At 30.5% G+C, this 21,516-nt stretch overlaps 1 long non-coding RNA gene across 2 annotated transcripts; it reads right to left on the bottom strand.

The window, feature by feature from the left end:
• Positions 1 to 14,791: 14,791 nt before the first annotated feature.
• Positions 14,792 to 16,543, bottom strand: LOC111912455 (uncharacterized). 2 transcript variants are annotated; one of them, XR_002857170.3, is made up of 4 exons: positions 16,206 to 16,543; positions 15,715 to 15,768; positions 15,537 to 15,627; positions 14,792 to 15,144 (listed from the first exon to the last, which is right to left on the bottom strand). It is a non-coding gene; the product is annotated as an uncharacterized LOC111912455 (long non-coding RNA). The 2 variants fall into 2 exon arrangements; XR_008224093.1 differs by having other exon boundaries at positions 15,537 to 15,768.
• Positions 16,544 to 21,516: the final 4,973 nt, after the last annotated feature.

The raw sequence follows: 21,516 nt of genomic DNA, 5'->3' as shown, positions 1-21,516 counted from the left end.
GAAACCAAATTATGAAGTAACACCTAACTTAACAAATAAGAATACCTAGAATATTATGTTACCGAACACTATTTTACTAATATTTTTAATCGATCATCAAAATAATCAAACAAAGTAACATATGGATCAAATTAAGAAGTACCATATGACTTATCAAACTATCACATAATAACAATTCATACTTTGAAATATATATATATATATATATATATATATAGGATTCTATATTGCGTGGAAGTTCTAGGTTTATACAAAAGTGCACGGTCTTTAACTGGTGAAAATATGTAGAATATGATATCACATATTCAATTCAATGAAGATTTTAGGAATTAATCATCAGTTCACAACCTGTTTAGCAAATGATTGTGATGTACATGACAAATTGGGAGAAAGAGTTAAAGAACAAGAATACATATTCAGAATATTATACTAACATATGCAGAATATTGCACATACCATTGAAAATATACAGAATATATAGAATATTGTATTAACATATGTAGAATACTATCCGTTCCACATTACAATTTATAAAATAATTAGAATATCACATATTCATATTTTAAAATATCTGGCATACTATGCTTCATGGAAGTGCAATGTTTATGTAGAATTACAATGTGTTTAACTGGTGCAAATATGTAGAATATGATACTAAAAAATGTAGAATATTATACATTCAAATTTCAAATGTGAAGAAAGTTATATATAAAAAGATATATCATGGTTTATTCATTTTTACTTTGACTACTTTGCCACAAAAAAATAGTTATTTGGAGTAGATATGAAGCGAAGTAAAAAAAAAAAAAAAAAAAAAAAAAAAAAAAAAAAAAAAAAAGAGATTTTATATGATAATTAGAACCTGAATCTGATTATGTTGAACCTGAATCTGATTATGTTAAACCAGGTATTCTTGAGATCTTGATCTGATTTCTTTGATTCTGTAATACTATGTGATTGAAAGCTTGATCAGGGAACATAATCAGAATCACAAATTTGATAATATTAATCATAGTGAAAAAGATGATTTTTAGGGTTCTTCAATTGCAAATCTCTCCTGTAATCAGAATGGGAGTAATCATGATGTTTAAGCATGAGAGGAATCTAATTGTTAAAATAAAAACATAATCTCGATTTAACAGTTCTTCAATCGAACTGTAGATCAGGAAAAAAAAGGATTTTTAGTGTTCATCGAGGTGGAGGGTTTTATACGTGAGAAAAACAAAGAAATGTTTGAATCATGATGCAGATAAATTATACTATTATACCTTACCTGGAATGAATTAATCTGAATCCGATTCTGTATCCATTTGTTGGAATAAGAAATTTGGAATGCTTTTGATTCAGGATCAATTGATGCTCAAGCGATTTTAGAATCAAAATCAGAATGAAAGGTTGATAAAATCAGAGCGTTCAAATCTAAATCTGAAGGAAACAAAAGATGTTGATGATCGAGATTGAATCAAACAGGTTTCATTGTTTATATCGAGATTAGGGTTTTATGAATCAGAATGAAGAAGATTTGAAAGAATACGGAGTGTTTTTTGCGACCTGGATGAAATAGACAATAAAATCCCCTTATTGCCCCTCTGCGTCCTTATTCTAATCCTGAAGTTCCATTTAATTGCAAAAATGCCACCGCCTCCTTGTACTTCCTTGTGGTGTAATCTGATTTAATTATAGCCTTAGATTATTCAAGATGAGTGGTCAAGATTTGGTCCCCTTGTCTCACAAAATACTATTGTCTCACATGAACCTAACCCTATATATATATATATATATATATATATATATATATATATATATATATATATATATTCACGTTATCACAAAACCCAGCTACTTCGATTCTTTCTACCAATTCATAATAATCGATCAACATTCCTTCATCTTCAATTCACACTGATCAATCTTCTATTTGCTTTGATTTGGGTATTGAGGTTTATGTTCATCTATCGACATCAACAATTTATTACAAGATTTTTATCGATTGTAGCTCTGTGATCATCAATTTCATCCAAGGTAGAAGTTCAAGTGTTTAGTCGATTTCTGCTAATCTTCATCTTCAAGAATAACTAACAATCTTTCAAGCTGTACTTTTTACTCTACATCATGATTTCATCAATTGATCAAGCTTTTTGTTTTATTCCCCTGAGTTTTCATCGCTTTCAGATCAACGATTCTTAGCCATTCATCAACATTGGTAATCAATCATCAACTGCTATCGATTTCCATCAGATTGATGCTTCGAGTTTACTATCAAATCAGGTGTTTTTTCAATTTAACTTTATCTTAAATCTATTATCATTTCAAGTTTTTGATTTCAACCATCGATTATCAATTTCAAGCTTTTGTTTCTTTTTTGTGCATTCGAGCACATATTAAATGAAGATAAGCAAGCAAAAATAACGTATCTTCGTGTTATTTTGTGCTCATTCTATAAAATCAATGAGGTATGTACATAACTATGATTGTTCTTGAGCCAATTATCTTACATTATACACGCACTCTACCTGTTTGATGAAAGTCCTGAATGAATAAAGAGTGTGATGTAGAGTCTGATATATCACTCGTTTCCCACCCTTAAACTTTGTTACTATTTAATGATATTGACCCCAAATTCCAAGTTGTTTTTCTTAACTTAGTGATCACCGGTGTACTTCTTTTTGTCAGTGATTGAAGGACATACAACTGTCATCAATGCAATTGTTCAGTGCATATGCTGGAAGAAGCATATCATCCATATCTTGCCACCATTAATTAATGATGAGAACTTCAAGAAGCATATTGACATGTTGGTTTCAATGGTGCTTGGTCCATAAAGAGTTAAAGTGGCTAAGAAGTTGATGGATGATGAGGACTTGGTTCATCTTTAGAATCGAAATTTATAATGAAAATGGTTTAATTTACTCCCTGCACTCTCTTTATTTCTTTCTTGTTGAAATTGTTCTCTACATTTGTGCAACTTTAAACGTTGTTATTGCAACATATATGTACCCTAATACCCATCAAACTAGGGATGAGCGTAGGCGGGTACCCGCCTCATTTGGCGAGAACCGGAACCGGAACTGGAACCGGCGGTTCCTAGAAAGTTAGAACCGGAACCGGAACCGCTCTAGGCGGTTTTTAAATATTTGGAACCAATCCCGGAACCGGCGGTTCCGGTTCCGGGAGCGGGTAACCCGGTCGCATTAATTTTGTTAACTTTTTTCAACAAAACCGCAATTTAGTTCGATCCAAATTAAATCAATTCGGACCAAAGACGGACAAAATCGGACCAATATATTCTAAACCGGTCTAAGTAACACACCTTTATCTGATATTATATATATATATATATATATATATATATATATATATATATATATATATATATATATAAACCGGTTCCGGCGGGTAACCAGCGGGTAGCGGTTCCGAAAAAACGAGAACCGGAACCGGAACCGCCTTAGGCGGTTCCATAACTTTAGGAACCGGAACTGGAACCGCCTAAGGCGGTTCCGGTTCCAAAACCGGCAGTTCCGAGGCGGTTCCGGTTCCAAAAGCGGTTACCCGGTTCCGATGCTCATCCCTACATCAAACCCCTTTCAACCCTTTCATAGTGTAAAGTGGTACATATAGTTATGAAATTAGATAAAACTTTCATATTTTCTATCATTCCAACTTTTTAGGTAAGTCTTGAATGGAACTGTAGAGAATGTGGTTCAATAATAATTTCCTGGAGTGTCTCATTCAATGTAGTGGGATGTTGTAAATTTGCTTATATTTTTTTGTTTGGTTTCAAGTGATGTATTTGAGGTAATTTTATAAAACGATAACACTATATTCTAAGTGTTTACTTTTACATTAGTATTTACAAATAAGTTGTGCATTATTTTAATTTTCTTACATATATATTGTTATATTCTAGTTCGATATTTGATGTTCATATAATCATTTAGTATTACATTCTATTCAGAATGTTCTACATATACAAACATCCTATAACATTATTCCATAAGAATATTAAGTTGTGACTTGAATATAGACAACATAATTAAATTATTCTGTTAGAATGGTATATATATTCAGAATATTAAATATAACATTAGAATCTTATGTAATATAAGTTCATTTTATATGTTAATTAGAATAGTTTGCACAAGGAAATCTGTAACAATGAACAATATTTTCAAGGAATAGTTTGCACAATGTTCTCTATATATATTATCATCTTTTCATACTAGAATAAATTGAACAATGTTGTGTACATCTAATTACATTATGTATTTATCCTTTCGACATCTAAATCAGAATTTGAAAAAAAAAATGCACCAAAGTGAGTTTCCTATTTAATTTCACAAATGTATCCATATATGTTGATTTTAAGCATTTTGATCATTATCCTCCATTTCACTATCTTCGGTTTCAATCCTTTCCTCTGTCCCTTGATTTTGAGTTTCTACCATTCCAACATGCGCTTGTCCACTTTCTGGCTTATTGGTACTTCAAAAAATTGTACTCGAAAATAAGTCATTGAACTGTTTTGCCAATTCCATGTTCTAGTTTCATTTGGAAACATCGATATACAATTAAAAACAATTTCTTCCATATTCTCTTTTTCTACAAAAACTTTCTAGAAGGCCTTTTCGAACATTTCTTCATGTTCCTGAAAAACAATAAGACACTAAACTTATAAGTATAACTTATTAAATGAATTCATAATATTCAGTTAATAAGTTATGAAGTACCATACGATCTATCATATCAGAATGGTAGAATATCAATTATGAACCAAAAGCATGCCATATTAGAATATCCTGAATTACGAAAAATAGCAAATACTTTAATCTTTCTACTACTATAGACAATGTACTTTACTTCTTACTCATTATCGCAACATAGTTTCAAAAAGGCTAGAATATTATACTAGAAGCTAATATATAAAACGTAATTCCAATAATATTTTACTACACAAATCAAAATGACTTGAATAATATGATATATAAAATCAGAATGACTAGAATATTGTACCAAACATCAGTTTTTAAAATTCATCATCAGTTTCTCTATTACAGACATCGATAAGGAATTTTGATATTTCAACATTAATTTTCAACAATTCATCTTCAATTTATCTACTACCGAAGGATTATCATAAAGGATTGATTAGAAAGGATATTTAGCAATTCATCAACAATTTCGATATTTAGCAATTCATCATCAAAATTAGAATGGATAGAATACTAATTCTAGCATACAAAACTCAGAATTACTATAAAAGTATACTAGAAGCTCATATACAAAACAAAACAGAATTATTAGATATTGTACTATACAAAATTAGAACTAGTAGAATATTGTTTCGAAAGATAAAGATTGAGTTTTTGTTGGAAAATAGCTTTATGTCCTTTATTTTTGAATTTCATAATATTACATATAAGTTTATAATATTACATATTAACAACACATTAAAAAAATATTGAATATTTTGAATAGCTAGATTAATATCATATCATTGAGTATTAAAAAAGCCAAAATTTAATTAGGCATTATTATATTAGAATATTTTGGATATAACTTAAAATGTCATAGAATATTATTCTATTAAAATATTCTACATATAGATTATAAAAACATACAATATATAATATTATTCTATTAGAATATTATACATATATATACTACTTTCATGTAATAAATCAACTTATTCAAAGGGTAACCTATAACATTATTCTATTAGAATATTATATATATATATATATATATATATATATATATATATATATATATATATATATATATATATATATAAAATAAATTTATGAAAACTGATAACATATAACATAATTGTATTAGAATATTCTAGGTATACATATTATTTTCATGGAAATAAATGAACTTATTTAAAAAAACCTAGAACTTTATTTTATTTGATTATAAACATCATACATCATAAACTACAACATTCTAATTATTTTAAACATCATACACTCTAGTTATAAAATTTACCTTGAATAGTGACTTAAATTCTAAAAAAAAGACATAAAATTAATTGACGATAACAAATAACATATAAAATTATTCTATTAGAATATTATACATATACTTATTATTACATAAAACATATAATATTATTCTGATAGAATATTTTACATAGAGAATTTAATTTTAAACTCGTCTAATATGTAAAAGATATTACTACAATTACACGACATAAACTATTAATTCTAAAAAAGACATAAACATCAATTGACGATAACGAACAACACATGAAATTATTTTATTAGAATATTATAAATATAGTTATTATAACATAAAACATACAATATTATTCTGATAAAATATTTTACATAAAGACTTTACTTTTAAACTCATCTAATATGTGAAAGATTACATGTATTATCATTTAAAACATAACTATTGTTCAACCACAATATTGTTTTATTAAATATTCACCAACCTTCAAACCATAACTATTGTTTACCAAACATTCAACCATACATGTTATTCAAAATATAGAAAATATAGCCAATCTTCAAAGAGAAAAAGACTCCAAATTCATTAACCATTAAATTCTTGCAAATATTTTATCAATTAGATCAACAATCTTCATTTCGCTACATCGCTTCATGCACCAAGTTAAGATGCTTTAGTCGGTTAGCTTTTGCAAAATCCTTAGCTTCTTCAATTAGTTTAGGTGATCATTCAATTTGGCTGCATCATAAAAAGTAGAATCAATGTAAACAAATATTTACCAGAACAAAATACCTAGAATATACAAACTACAGTCAAGTAATAACAAAAATCAAACATTTTGTAACATTTTAAGAATTTTATTCACCACCACACATCACCAAACTTCCATCAATTCTATTTTTGGATACCTTATGCTTTCTTTTTCCATCAATCTCTTCCCTTCATTATAGTTTCTTAATCAATATTTTCAGATGCATCAAAACATATATCATAACTTTATTAACACACAAAAAAAAACTAAAACAGATGCATCATTTTATAACCTAATAAAAATCAAATATAAAAATATGTACATTCTAAGAAAAATCAACATCGTGAAAAGAAGCATATAACACTTAATAATATGTTAACTTAGAGTATTTATATCAAATATCCATATACGTTAATGTTTTTAATGTTATACTTTGTCCTTTATTTCGCATTATGATAAAGATCTATCAATTGAACTATCATTGTTTTCATAGTTTTAATATCAACAACATATTTTGCTCTTGATTTAGCCATTCTTGTCACTTGATCTGCATCAAAATATACATCATGCTTCTTTTAGAACAAAATACTAGAATATTCACACTAAATACCATAAACCAAACTAATACGTTAAATTGTCTATTAAATACTTGACAAAAAACTAGAGTATTGCTATTATAAAGCGTAAACTACATTCTAATAATAATTAACATCAAGTTATCATACATTCTCCTAGTAAAGTATAAAGAACTATTCTTTGAATAATACATCAAGTTATGATAAAAGAAAATATAGAATGTTAGAATGTGCTACATAAAGACATTAACTTTACACAATAAAGTCATTCGTGTATGAATTAGTTCTGATTTATCAAAGTAAACAGTAACATCTGATTAATCAATAAAATAACACCCGAAACCAAATTATGAAGTAACACCTAACTTAACAAATAAGAATACGTAGAATATTATGTTACCGAACACTATTTTACTAATATTTTTAATCGATCATCAAAATAATCAAACAAAGTAACATATGGATCAAATTAAGAAGTACCATATGACTTATCAAACTATCATGTAATAACAATTCATATTTTGAAATATATATATATAGGATTCTATATTGCGTGGAAGTTCAAGATTTATACAAAAGTGCACGGTCTTTAACTGGTGAAAATATGTAATATATGATATCACACATTCAATTCAATGAAGATTTTAGAAATTAATCATCAGTTCACAACCTGTTTAGCAAATAATTGTGATGTACATGACAAATTGGGAGAAATAGTTAAAGAACAAGAATACATATTCAGAATATATAGAATATTATACTAACATATGCAGAATATTGCACATACCATAGAAAATATACAGAATATATAGAATATTGTATTAACATATGTAGAATACTATCCGTTCCACATTACAATTTATAAAATAATTAGAATATCACATATTCATATTTTAAAATATCTGGCATACTGTGCTTCATGGAAGTGCAAGGTTTATGTAGAATTACAAGGTGTTTAACTGGTGCAAATATGTAGAATATGATACTAAAAAATGTAGAATAGTATGCATTCTCATTAAAAATTCATAGAATCGGTAGAATATTATACATTCAAATTTCAAATGTGAAGAAAGTTATATATAAAAAGATATATCATGGTTTATTCATTTTTACTTTGACTTCTTTGACACAAAAAAATAGTTATTTGGAGTAGATATGAAGCGAAGTAAAAAAAAAAAAAAAAAAAAAAAAAAAAAAAAAAAAAAGAGAGAGAGAGAGATTTTATATGATAATTAGAACCTGAATCTGATTATGTTGAAACTGAATCTGATTATGTTAAACCAGGTATTCTTGAGATCTTGATCTGATTTCTTTGATTCTGTAATACTATGTGATTGAAAGCTTGATCAGGGAACATAATCAGAATCACAAATTTGATAATATTAATCATAGTGAAAAAAAGGATTTTTAGGGTTCTTCAATTGCAAATCTCTCCTGTAATCAGAATGGGAGTAATCATGATGTTTAAGCATGAGAGGAATCTAATTGTTAAAATAAAAACTTGATCTCGATTTAACAGTTCTTCAATCGAACTGTAGATCAGGAAAAAAAGGATTTTTAGTGTTCATCGAGGTGGAGGGTTTTATACGTGAGAAAAACAAAGAAATGTTTGAATCATGATGCAGATAAATTATACTATTATACGTTACCTGGAATGAATTAATCTGAATCCGATTATGTATCCATTTGTTGGAATAAGAAATTTGGAATGCTTTGGATTCAGGATCAATTGATGCTCGAGCGATTTCAGAATCAAAATCAGAATGAAAGGTTGATAAAATCAGAGCGTTCAAATCTAAATCTGAAGGAAACAAAATATGTTGATGATCGAGATTGAATCAAACAGGTTTCATTGTTCGTATCGAGATTAGGGTTTTTTGAATCAGAATGAAGAAGATTTGAAAGAATACGGAGTGTTGTTTGCGACCTGGATGAAATAGACAGTAAAATCCCCTTACTGCCCCTCTGCGTCCTTATTCTAATCCTGAAGTTCCATTTAATTGCAAAAATGCCACCGCCTCCTTGTACTTCCTTGTGGTGTAATCTGATTTAATTATAGCCTTAGATTATTCAAGATGAGTGGTCAAGATTTGGTCCCCTTGTCTCACAAAATACTATTGTCTCACATGAACCTAACCCTATATATATATATATATATATATATATATATATATATATATATATATATATATATATATATATAGAGAGAGAGAGAGAGAGAGAAAGAGAGAGAGAGAGAGAAAGAGAGAGCACTACTAGAAAACTCGACAATTTCTGACGGCCATATCCATTGGAAAACCGTCGGTAAAGTCAATTTCCGATGGAATACTGATAGAATTAGGTTTGCCGTAAAAAACCCGTGAGTAATTACTTGTGACGGAATTCCGACGGATTTGTGACGGGTTGCCGATGGAAGAACGACGGCAAAATTACCGACGAAATAATCACCACGTACCGACGGACGCATTTAGTGATGGATTACCAACGGACATTTTATAGTGACGGATTCTATAAGTAACAAATTACTGACGGACTCATTTAGTGACGATTTACCGACGATACTCTTTTTTTCTCGCGACAGAAGATTCCGTCACTAATTCGTTGATAAATGCTTTTAAAAAAAATAATAAAAATATAAAAATCCAGTTTTTTTCCACACAAATATAGAATATAAACTAAAGTGAATACACAAAAAATACAATCACAAATTGTCACAAAATACGATTATTGTATTTGTTTAAACGTCTAATAATACACTAATTAATATCTCACATACTAATTAAACATCATACTACCTCCGTCCCAAATTGATAGTCCACTTTTGATTTTTGCAGTCTTTTTTCTTCAACTTTGACCTTAAATATTTTTGTTTTTGAAAGATAATACTTGATGCAAAATATATGAATGGATTGTATTTTAAATGTTTTTTCATTTTTATAAGTTTTATCAAGAAATATATAACATAAATAAATATATTTAAGGTCAAAGTTGAAAAAAAAATTCAAAAGTCAAAAGTGGACTATCATTTTGGGACGGAGGGAGTATGTTACATACGATTACCGATAGTTTAAGCATAACTAAAAAGTGTCATAAAATACGATTACCAATTATTTAGATTAGAAACATAACTAAGTGCCTAGTCACAGATTTTTGGGAAAATTGTTTTACTTGAAATAGCCGCCATTTGTGCTTAAGCAAAGCATTTTTTCTGCATCTCCTCCATTTTGCAACTTCCTTCTGTGCTTCAGTTTCGCGCATGCTAGCCATTTCATCACACAATCTTTCTCCTTAAGAATGGTAAGACAAACATATATAATTAGTAAATCCACTAAACTTTTAAATTGTTATAGCAATGTACGTTGGCTTATTATATATAGGAACATGTTATCAATTATAATAACATACTATACTTTTTATCCTATATGGCAATGTACTTATAATAACAACATAATATAGGGTATAAATAAAAATAATAACAATGTACTTTTGGTACTTTCTATAACAAAAAAAGTACCAGACCTGAAATGTCCTCGTATTCATCTGGATCATAATCTGTTTATGTAATGTACTCTTTAGTCATTTTCATAAACCTTTTTTCTAATTATATTGTTGTATTTTAAAAGTACAATAACATTGTACTTTGAAAGTACGATGATATAACAATGTTGCTTTGTTCAAGAAACAAAATATACAGATAAAAAAACAAAATTTTAGTAGTTTATTAAATTTTTTTCCAATTATAGCATTGTACTTTGGAGAATTTTAATAGGTCCTTACAACAACAAGAGGTCACCAATAACCCTTTTGTTTCCATCTCCATCTGCATTTGTTACTAGCCATCACTCACCAATGTTCCTTCAAACTCAAACATCATGTCAAGCTCACAGAAGCATACATACAAGAAATATAATAAGTAATTACAAAAGAAACTTAACAGGGAAATTCTCATACATTGAATGCCTAATGACTACTTTGACTCCATATAATACTATGATAAAACGCATTAGATTACCTAATGAACGATTTTATGAACATAATTTGTCAAGAATAACTATGACTGAATCATTGCAATGAACATTCAAGTTCTAGATAAAACGGATTGGGTTCTTTAATCAACAAAAACCTAAGGGTGAGAAACCTTCAATCAAAATTCTATGTTATCAAACTGAACCCGAAATCAAAATAAACCCTAAATCAAAACAAATCCTAAATCCAAATGAGTCCTAAACCAAACGAAACCTAAATGGAATTAAACCAATAATAATTACTTGAAAGCATAGAATCGGTTCTCAAAATGGAAGGGAAGCAAGCGACGTGGTGTTAGAGAGTGGAGTCAGGAAAGAAAGGGAGTTGGAGAGAATGATATGGAGATGGCGATGGCGATGGCAGGAAGATGATAGTGACGCGGTATTGGTGAAGATGATGGTGATGGTAGTAGATGCAGAGGGGAGACAAGTGAGAGATAGGGAAGAGAAAACGAGAAGTAAATATGCAAATTGATTGAAGATGGAAACCTAACCTAAAATCGAGCCAAATTTTTAGTGGAAGCATGATTATTTGATTTTTTTCATTTCGGGTATTCAGTCACATCCAATACCAAACCATTTTTGCAACTTCCCCCATTTTTCTGAATCAATTAAAACATTTTTCTTTACACTTTATAAAAATTGAGATGCGGAAATTTCCACTTAAACAAAACATTTTGAGATAACCAAGGTTATTTCATTTTATTAAAAACCTAGAGGATGTCATCATTCATATCTAAATATACGTTACAATGTAAATACTAAAAGGCCCTGAAACGACTTATTACAGACACATCTCTTTTTTCCACTCGACATCCTAACTAGACTATTGCAGCTTTGGTTCCACTACTTGTGATGCATAAAAGTGAGTGGGTCAAGTTTGGGAAAAACCTGTTGAGATACGTAGCTTTTCAATCCAATAACAATTTAATGATAATAATTAATATCACTCCTGCAAATAAAGCTATCAGATAAATTATATAGAATCTGAACTAAGACCAACTACCCAACTCAATTGATCCTCATAGATCCTAAAGCAACGATTATCTGGAGGAATCACCAAACCTGATGAATCGTTTGAGCAACTGTTTGACTATACAACTAGGGGTGTCCTTGGCCAATGTAAGTCATATAAGGCAACCAATGTTCAGAGATTTGATAAATATAGTATCCCATTTTATCTACGTCCATGGGTTATAAGTCCAGACTAGCAACATAATTCACTAGGTTGCCTAGAATAGTCAAGTTTTGTCATCTACTCTAGTTGATGACCCATACATACTTGCCAGTTGTTTGATCTGGACCCACCATTTATGGTCATCCAAGAAAGATGAGAAACACTTTGCTCTGATCTCACACACCCTACCCCCAGTTATGAGACCTAATTGATATCTAACTTAATTTCAACTAAGTATCCTTTGAAAGTCTTATTCTTAAACCTAAGGCAAGACTTATAACTAAAGGCAATCAATTCCCAATACAGTTTTCAATTAATTATTATTATCGTAACTATAAAAATAACATATATCAAAGATAATGCAGACAAGCATTTAATGTCTCATATAAATAATACTTTTATTTCAGATTATGATCTTGATAGAAACTACGTAATGACCTGAAAAAAATGTCTAGTGATTGGTGAATCGGGCATAGCTTCGCCTTACACTTTTTCCAAAAGACCTAAATGTACATAATGCTAAGTCTTAGTCTATTATCCTATTGGTTTAGATTCCTTAACAGTCCCAAAGTCTAATTCAAGATCTAAACAAGGAATAACCAAATAGGATCATATCAGAGGTATGATCTGTTTGGTATACAAAGTATACTGTTTGGAAATCTCACTTTAAACACCTCAGTAAATCCAGCCTAGACATTACTCCCGTAAGTAGATCAAGCAATATAACGACTTGGAATCATTGATAAATCTTACTTATACGTTCCTAGTAATGACTTATAACATGATTATAAATTACAAGCAAGCAGAGTACGTGTAGCTCACTTACAGAGTACTATAGACGAGAATCGGGATCTAAGCGAGCAGAATATTGACTCGGGATCTCCTACTTGAAGGCTACTACTATGATGAGTACTCAGGGCATCGTAGGGCTTTGCTACAGGATAGAATGAAGGAAAATTGGGCTAAATAACGAAACTTTCAGAGAGAATTCGATAGGATGGTGTGAGGATAAATGAAGGAATGAGATGCTATCTATAGGGCGATTTCTTGGGATGCACAATGTGTGTCACAGTGACATGTCGCGCTCCAGGTTTAGACATATTGATGTGGTGAAATGTTGGCCTAACACGTGTTGAAAAGTGGGTGGGCTGTGTGGTCTTATCGAGCGCGCCGTGCGCCAGACGCGCACGCATACCAAATTCTAGATTTTCAAAATTGTGTATCTTCTTCATACGAACTCCGTTTTTGACATTCTTTATATCCACAAGTAGCTCTCGACGAGATCTACAACTTTCATTTAGACTTCGTCGGCTAATTTTGAATTTATATTTTTCACATAGGCTTAGACTGATAAAGCCCGTATAAAAAACATAGCTCTCTCATCCGGTGTCCGTTTTTGGACTTTTTATCGTTGAACACCTATTAACGAGGTCTTCAACTCTCAATATCAATAACATTTTGCTGGAAGCTTCTACATATGAATCGGGTGTCGTTACACAATCTATTTGATGGGTCTAGATTCTATAACATTATTATCGGGCATCCAACTTTCTGTCATAAGTAATAAGGGGGTAAACCACTAACACTGCGTGTGTTCAAGAATTCCACACGATAGATTAGTTAATGGTTTCATTTCCAAGATCAGTTAATTTTTCCCGGATGATGGATACTTTGCTTTCGACCTCTTTAGACCACGTTTTTCGTGTACTGGTCTTTTTTCTCACTCATTTTTTTCGAACCAATTTCGTTCTAGACCAATATGGTTAAGTGATCTTTTTTGTTCTCTCCACAATAATTCTCAAAAGGTCATGTCTACGGTCAACACATTTCTCTATATTTCTCTCAAATTGGTCCGATCCAAGAAGAACGGTTCCGTACGGTCGGTTCGGACCAAATACTCACCCCCTAGTTTTGTGCATATTGCCACCTTTCCTTATATCTAATATTGCTAATGTATGTATAAAAAGTACACATAAAAGCTTGCTTTCTTTATATATACTTGTAGAATGAAACTTGGAATTGTTATGCTTAGATCATGATATAGTAATTTCACCGCATAATAAAAATTATATCTTTATTATATCTAAGCTTTCAAATGCATGTATTTTATAATCGTTTGATTTATCTACAAAAACAAACATCCATTCTTAATTTATAACTAAAACAATATAGAATTTACAAATATTGCAATTACATAAACTCTCCTAAAGCAATCATATATTTTACAAAATCAAATGCCACAACGAATTTTATTAAGTCGAAACCAAGAGCTTCGAAATAACATATGTCAAACCACATAAAAGGATACAATAATGCATAACAAATAAAAATAAACTTAAATTAATGTAAATATTAATTTTAATTATTTTCTTAGTGACGCTCCACACACACATAGATAGAGAGAAAAAATTAAGATACAACATACATATACAAATCACAGCATACATCCATAAACAAAAGACACACATAATACATACAACCAAGCATTTAGCCTCTACTTCCATTTCTAGCATCTCTCCATCATATGCTCTAATAAAGTTGTTGAATATACCAAACACTTGTAACACTTAACAATCGGATAGAGATAAAGGCATGCAGAACACCTATTGTGAAAATCCTCATACTCATCTTCTTTTGTGTGAGTTGAACTGATAAAGACTACACCAAATTTTCTTATCAAATTGTGAGTCCAAAGGTAACCTAACAAACCATGACTAAATTTTGGCAATGCCTTAATAGCAAATTAAAAGCCATAAGCAATACTTTTAACATGAGTACACAACCAACACAATAAAACCATAATTTTAACTATTTTTTTAGAATTAAATCTTCTTTGAGACATTTTAACAAACATATTGGAGGCATTCATTCAAACTGAAAAAAAAAAAAAAAAGAGAAGAAAACCCATGCATAAAATGAAACTAAAAAAAGCTATAGCTTCAGCAAATTCAGGGATTTGATCAAATACTCAAACTTCAAGCAGACCCCTATTAAGATATTATTAAACTCACCATTCGAATTTAATAGAAGCCAAGGTTTTGTATCCATACCTGAATCGGTGTTCCGATCCATGAGCAAAATTTTTATCCATATATTGGTTGCACCAACTGGAATAGAGACACAATCATCACCAGTGCCGATCTTGGAGTAAAAAATAGGAAATTAGAAAGAAAGACATGAATGCATGTCATGCGATGGGAATTAAAATGAAAGATTGTCAGGCAGCACCTTGTATGGACATCAACAGAAAATATGGAATCAAAGTTGATCTTGGTAGAAAATCTGGAAGAAAAACATGAAACTAAAAAAATTAACAATAAAATTATACAATCGATGAATAAATGAAATCATGAAAAACATGCTTGGATTGTGTCACTTATCAGTCATCATGGTTAGTTAAAACTCTAAAAACAAAATCTTTCAAACAATAAAAAATTCCAAAATAGAAATAGAAACGCAACAACAATGAATAGGCGGTGAGTTTTTATATCGTTTTCCTGGGTTGGAAGCCGTTGGTAGAGGTTGTTACATCGATGAAGAAGGCTCAAATAGGAGCTTGGAGGCCCTTTCATAGTTTTACATAAGCAAATGTAAAGAACAACCTTGAGCAAAATAAGTCATTGTTTGATCTATGAAATCTGAAATCAAAGAGATTTGGTTCTATTTTTGCAAACACACACATATATAAAGAGAGAGAAAGTGGAATCAGGGTATTATACCTTTTATGAGTAGAGACAGAAGGGTTTATAAGAACAATGAACAGATAGCCAAGATATGGGGAAATGTTGAGATAATGGAAGGAGCCCAGTTAAAATAATAACCCCTGGTAGCGAAGAATGTGACTTCATCTAGGGTTTATGGTGATTTTTTTTTTTTACAGAACATGATGGATGGCAGCGTAGTGATGGATTGTAAGGTATTTTTAGAGGGAGATGGCGAGGGTGAGTGGTTGAAGGCAACACCATGTTGACAGAACTAAGAGATAAGATGCCATATAGAGTGTGTCTCTATTGACCGATTCAATCGGTTGAATAATATGAGAAAATACCAACTCAGTTTTCACTGATTTATGTTTTTGAAAAGTTTGTTCAGCGATGTTACATTTAAGAGACGCCCATAGCTTTGACTTTTTGACATTTGTTGACTAAATAAGATTTCAATGCATAAATAAACTATAAATATAGCAATGTGGTTTGTACGGCTTAAAATTCAGCATTTGACCAAATATGTTTTATAAGGTATTATATATATATATATATACTAGAGGGGTTGCCCTCGCATTGCTACATTTCGGGAAAAAAAAAACTAGTTTATTTTAGGATCGATTTAGATTTAAAAGTTCATGTGGAAACAAACAAATAATGATATGAAACAATTTACCCCTTAGACATGACCTCCAATTTTTAATAGAAACAAATAACATTGTACTATTTGTCTACTTGCATAACATCTACTAACTAATAATCATTCTGTAAAAAGAAACAAAAAGACCAACAAAAATCAATAAGAATCTGATCATTCTTCCATATAGATTGAGTTCCACTTGGAGCTTTAGAACCTTTCTTCTTTTGCTTCTTCTACATATTCCTTCCTTTCTTTCTGGTTTAACTCTTTCATGCAAGTTTCTCAATAACAGGTTTTGTGCTTTGTAAATGTTGATGTATGGTTGCCAATGATTTATCTCTTTCATTCCGATCAAAACAAAAAATTAATCACAATAAATATGCGAAAAAATATATAAAATCATGACACTTACACAATTTTTTTCCTTGATTTACTTGTGACTTTGAAATCATAGGTGGTTGGTTGCTTAATTGCTATGAAGGCTCTATTTCTGGTAAGAATTTTGCTAGGGAAGTAAGATAGTATGCTTTCAGTTTCCCATATAATAATTTTGTGAAAATGTAATGTCTTTATCATTGTCGAAAAAGTTTTGTTTCCTGATACCAAATACGAATTTCAAATGACTGAGATAAACATTTTGAAATTCAACTAAATTGATATAAACCTACAAATCATGTGTGAATTAGGTGAAATGGATTCTTTTTAAGATTAGGTCAAAAAGAAACGAAGCATAAAAAACATAAAGGATTCAGAATTACCTCAAATCGTTTGATTAGTTGCAGAAACCAACAGAGTTGATATAGCATAAGGGTTCTTCTACCTTTTGCTACAAAAATATCACCTACCGAAAACAACTGATTAAAGTTTAACTATTTTAGAAATACAGATGCTTAATTTAAGTTTCTAAAAATTATTTTACATTACGCTTTATTAAAATCTTAAAGTTTGCCTTCATTTAATCCATTTTTAAAATTTTTCCAAATTCATCCCCAAATTTTTACTCTTATTTCATTTTTTTATTTCTTATTTGTGTACGTTTTTTTATTATTATATAATGAAAATCGATAATCTGTCATATGGCCAGTTGGAAGTCGATGAATATTTATAGGAGTTAAGTAGAAAAAGAAAAAAATGTAGCCACTATAATAGCCTTATCCGAACCACTGTCATCTTCTATGACATAAGTTTCATATGTTCCAGATCATAATTCTCTTAGATTTTTTAATATAATATTATTTATTATATATATGTATGTATGCATGTAATATGTATATATGGGCGTGAAATATATGCTAGTACCTGGAGGCCATACATATCGGCTTCCATTACAACTATCTGCATGATTGGAAAAAATTCAACAAAGAAACACGTACATAATCACAGGATGTAATCATTAAGCTAAAAACTCAAAAAAAAATTACCACAATTCTATATAATGCAATAAAAAAGTAGAAAAATAAAAAATAAAAAGGAGAAGACATGTTAAAGAGTCAGTCACTTCAACTTCTTTCTCTATTTTCCTGCAATATTTCAGATCTTATCAGTGTTGTGCCAAATTATAAGTTTAGATCAAATCTCACAACTCTCATTTTACCCTCTTTTGGAATGAAACATGGTAAATTTGTGCAATTAATTAGATTACAATACAACAAGTATTCGTTTAAGAAAACAACGACCAACATTAGGAATATTGACTACATAAATCCTAATCGTTTTCCAACTGTTAAATAAAATGTTGTTCTAAGTTTCACAAAGATGAATTGGATTGAGAAATATAAGCTTTTAGGGCCATGTTTCTTTGTAATCCTTGTTTGGTGTGCAATTGAGATGAAGATTATGTGAAAATGTAAACATACAAAAAGATGATACATGTAATTAGATGGTGACACATCCCAATTACTTCATAACGAAGACATGTACATCAAAATTTCATCAATGTATAAATATATCAGATCCAAGTTTATTATTTGCAAATGAAAGAATGTTATCCCCCACCCCTATATGGAACTTGAATTTGTTCCCGCTGCTGCTTTCTGGTCAAATTGAATATTTGACCATTCAAAATTCTCACAAGCAAAACATTGTGGGCATTAAATATACTTTATACCTTGTTAAACATAAATCATACATGTAATGAAAGAGAAGTATGGACGTGAACTGCAGTTTTTTGCTAACAATTTTCACAAAGCATTTAGGTAAAAGAAGAACCCAACTTCGACAATAGATCAAAAACAAACCAAATAAAGAGAAACAACTGCACTTTTGAACATATTTTACTCTTTCAATCTGCAAAGGGATATCAAAAAAAGATCTTGAGAATCACATAAACAAACAAAAATAGGAAAATACTACTGGCCATCTCCAACAGTAAAGTGGTTGGCAAGCATAATTAATAACAAAGTAATAATCATCTATCCAATCATCCCAAACCAAAAATGTTGTATTTTCACATACCAAAATACAAAATATGTATATCAACTAAAACCCGGATGCGATGTAGGGAGATAGTGATTTAACATAAGTGGAGGCAGGACGAAAAGTGACAACGGACGTCGGCGGTACCAAGGATTTAGAGGGTGTTTGGCTTAGCTTTTGTGGAGGATTTTTTACAAAAGTTGTTTTTTAAAATGTGTTTGGATTAGCTTTTGAAGGGAAAAAATCAAAAGTTAAAGTGTTTGGTTTAATTTTTACATGCAAAATGAATGACATGTTTACATATTTATTGGGGTTAGATGGAGATATAAAAGTAATTTTAATGTTAACACTGTTAAAAAGTTGGAAAAGTCATGATTTCCTGACTTTTCAAAAAGTCCATATTTACTCTATTGAAAAGGTCATTTTCAAAAGTCATTATCATCTTCCCAAACATCTATTTGACTTTTTCTTTAAAGTCAAAAGTGATTTTAAAAGTTTAACCAAACACCCTCTTACAGACAAATAAAAAGAAGACAAAGAAAGAAGGTGATGTAAAGGTAAATAAAATCTTACCAAGAGTAGGTGGAGATGCCTTCAATTTAAAGAAAGATGGTTTGAGTAGTTGGAATGCTAAATCCAGATGCATGACATAAAATTAAACCTGAAGCACAATCGAGTAGAGGTTATGTTAAAAACATAAGAAAAAAAGAAATTGATCAAAACTCTTGTAAGATTTATACATGATTATGGATCTTAAGGACTACATTTGTGAAGATAGTGGTGGGCACGCCGACAATCGAAAGGGTCATGATAGTGGTGGAGATGCCGGGAATTGAAGCAAAGAGAAGCACAATCAAAGGAGTGAAACGAAAGACGAAAATTGGATGAATGGATCTAAACATAAGAAAATAAAACCGACTGGGAAGGAAATTGGATGTGCTGAAGACGGATTTAGGATTTAATTAGAAGCTAAGAGAAGGGGTGGGAAGTAGGGATGAGATTTAGAACCGGAAAACCGGAACCGGAACCGGAACCGAACCGGAACCGGACCCGTTAGAACCGGAATACATAGAACCGGGTCCGGTTCCGGGTTTAAAAATTGGCTTTATCCGGGTTCCGGGTAATCCGGGTTTGGGTCCATTGGGTCCGGGTAAACCGGGTCTAAAATCCGGAACCGGTTTTTGGAACCGGAACCACTTTTCGTGAAACGTTTACAAGATGCATATCTTATTCGTTTCAACTCCAATTGACATACGGTTTTTTCCAACATGTAGTTTAGAGTTTGTACATGATTCTAGACTATAAATTTGTCATTTTTAGTTTTATATTCATTGACTTACAGTCCTCAAAAGTTGAGATACCAAAGCTGAAAGTTTTTAGTTTTTTAGTTTTTTTGTATTCGGTGAAAGTTTTAAAACATGCATATCTAATTCGTTTGAAGTCGGATTGACATGTGGTTTTTTCCAAATTCTAGTTTACAGTTTGTACATGAGTTTAGACTATAATTTTGTCATTTTTGGTTTAACATTCAATGATTTACAGTCCTACGAAGTCGGGATATCAACACTGAAAATTTTCAACTTTTCAGCTATTTGTTTTTGTACTTTGTATTATGTGAAAATATTAACACAAGTATATCTCATTCGTTTAAATTCGGATTGACATGCGGGTTTTTTCAGAGTGTATTTTAGAGTTTGTACATGATTTTAGACTCTAATTTTGTTAATTGTGGTTTCATATTCAATAAGTTACAGCCCCCCAAAGTCGGGATACTAATATGAAAATTTTCAAAGTTCAACCCACTAAGTAGTAAGTTATTACCAAAAAATTCCGGTTTTTTCGGGTTTTCCGGGTCTAAACCCACTTTATCCGGTTCCAACCTACCCACTTTAATGTTTCCGGGTTTTCCGGTTCTAGACCCACTTTACCCGGAACCATACCCGGAACCGGTTCCTATATACTGGTCCGGTTTCCGGTTCTATAAAATCCCGTTAACCAGTTCCGGGTTTTCCGGGTCCGGGTCCATCCGGTCCGGGTTTGGACCCACTTTCATCCCTAGTGGGAAGCAGAGTTGAGAAAGCGGTGACAATGGTAGCGTGAGAGTACCCCATGAACAGTACCTTAGGAACCCAAATATATATATATATATATATATATATATATATATATATATATATATATATATATATATATATATATATAATTATTTTAGTTATAAAAATCAAGAATTATTTAATTACTAATACAAATAATAATAATTAAATTATTTTG

The sequence above is a fragment of the Lactuca sativa genome, chromosome 5 (assembly GCF_002870075.4).
Source record: "Lactuca sativa cultivar Salinas chromosome 5, Lsat_Salinas_v11, whole genome shotgun sequence".
Taxonomy (NCBI): Eukaryota; Viridiplantae; Streptophyta; class Magnoliopsida; order Asterales; family Asteraceae; genus Lactuca; species Lactuca sativa.
The sequence above is the reverse complement of the archived record's forward strand: the minus strand, read 5'-3'. Positions and strand labels throughout refer to the sequence as shown.